This window comes from Dioscorea cayenensis, chromosome 7, assembly GCF_009730915.1.
Source record: "Dioscorea cayenensis subsp. rotundata cultivar TDr96_F1 chromosome 7, TDr96_F1_v2_PseudoChromosome.rev07_lg8_w22 25.fasta, whole genome shotgun sequence".
Classification (NCBI taxonomy): Eukaryota; Viridiplantae; Streptophyta; class Magnoliopsida; order Dioscoreales; family Dioscoreaceae; genus Dioscorea; species Dioscorea cayenensis.
Window position 1 is genome coordinate 15049397 of NC_052477.1, and position 1992 is coordinate 15051388.

The window sequence follows — 1992 nt, forward strand, 5'->3', positions numbered from 1 at the left end:
TCATCAGTTCAATGGTTTCACCGATGAGGATCCAAACAGTCATATAGAGAGCTTTCTCGAGGTGTGTGATATGCATAAGATAAACAGGGTGACGGATGATGCCATCAAATTGAGAGCCTTCCCATTTTCCTTAAAGGGGAGAACGAAGCAGTGGCTACACTCATTACCTAGAGCATCTATTGCCATATGGGAGGAGATGGTAGAAGCTTTTTTGGCCCGTTATTTCCCTCCCGGAAAATTTGTAAAACTTAGGAATGAGATCTCGTCCTTTGTTCAGTTCGAATTGGAGTCTCTATTTGTGACGTGGGAAAGGTTCAAGGAGCTCCTGAGAAAGTGCCCGCAACACGGATTCCCGGAGTGGATGATTGTTCAGACTTTTTATAACGGTTTGAATCCGAGTACAAAGCAACTCTTGGATGCGGCAGCAGGAGGTACCTTAGGTAGCAAGACCCTCAGTGAGGCCCATCAACTAATTGAAGAAATGGGGTTAAACAGCTACCAATGGAATGCTAGGGAGAAGAAAAAGGTGGCTGGTCTCCATGAAATAGATGCAGTGACTTCATTGGCGGCTCAAGTGGAATCATTGATTAAGAAGTTAGATTTTCTAACTTCGAATAGAGTGGCGGCCGTGACTACTTGCACCGTGTGTGGCGGAGGACATGCTCGCTCCGATTGCCCGATCTCCATTGGTGATGTATCTTCAGTTGAGAATGTCGATTTTGTGGGTAATGCAATGAGGAACCAAGGGAATCCATATAGCAATACCTACAATCCAGGTTGGAAGAATCATCCCAATTTTTCGTAGAGCAATGAAGGGCCACAAAAGGCTATGGCACCATCGGGTTTCCAACAACAACAAGCCCCAAACATGGAGAATCGAGTTTCAGGGATACCCGTATGACCGATTTGGAGAAGGCCTTGACTAGGTTTGTGCAATCGTCGGACACAAGGTTTCAATCAGTTGAGGTTACACTTCGCAACCATACCGCCTCTTTGCATAATCTTGAAAATCAAGTGGGGCGGATTGCGAAATCCTTATCGAAAAGGCCACAAGGAAAGCTTGCCGAGTAATACCGAGACCAACCCTAGAGAGCATGTGAAGGCGATCACTTTGAGAAGTGGTCGTGAGGTTGAAGGTAGGCTTCCGAGTGAGAAGCCCAATGAACATGCACCTGAGGTCATAGAGGTCTAGGAGGGAACAAGCAAAGAGAAGGAGGTGGCACCCCCACCTTTCAAACCAAGAATCCCTTGTCCCTCTAGATTGAAGAATGACCAAGGGGATGAACAGTACAAGAAGTTCTTGAGTTTGTTCAAGCAACTCCACATCAATATTCCTTTTGTTGAGGCATTACCCAAAATGCCCAAGTATGCAAAATTCTTCAAGGACTTGTTGACTAATAAGAGAAAGTTAGAGGAGAGTGCTTCAGTAATCCTAGATGCTTCTTGCTCGGCGGTGTTGCAAAAGAACATGCCGAATAAGAAAAAAGACCCAGGACATCATTCCGTATAATATTGGCAATTTGGGTGAAGAAATAGCATTGGCGGACTCAGGGGCCAGCATCAATGTCATGCCATACACCTTCTTTCAGAAGCTAGGCTTGGGCGAGCCTAGGCCTACTCGGATGACTTTGCAATTGGCAGACCGAACGGTGAGACATCCGAGGGGCATTATTGAAAACGTGCTTGTCAAGGTAGACAAGTACATTTTCCGGTTGACTTTGTAGTGCTAGACGTCGATGAGGATGTGGATGTACCCTTGATACTTGGGAGGCCATTTTTGCGGACTTCTAAAGCATTGATTGACATGGATGGTGGAAAGCTCACAGTGAGAGTTGGAGATGACAAGCTCACATACCGCCTTATTGAAGCCATGCGGTATTCTCTTGATTTTGATAATACTTTGTATTTTCTAGACACTACTGATGAGATTGTTGATGAATACATGCAGGAAATGTTCAACCTGGATACATACGAAGGTTTGTTCGACCAAGA

The 1992-nt window shown here is 45.3% G+C and overlaps 1 non-coding gene across 1 annotated transcript; it reads right to left on the bottom strand.

Annotated features, from left to right (window-relative positions):
• Positions 1-244: 244 nt before the first annotated feature.
• On the bottom strand, positions 245-351 carry LOC120266079. The gene has a single exon (XR_005537923.1). It is a non-coding gene; the product is annotated as a small nucleolar RNA R71 (small nucleolar RNA).
• Positions 352-1992: the final 1641 nt, after the last annotated feature.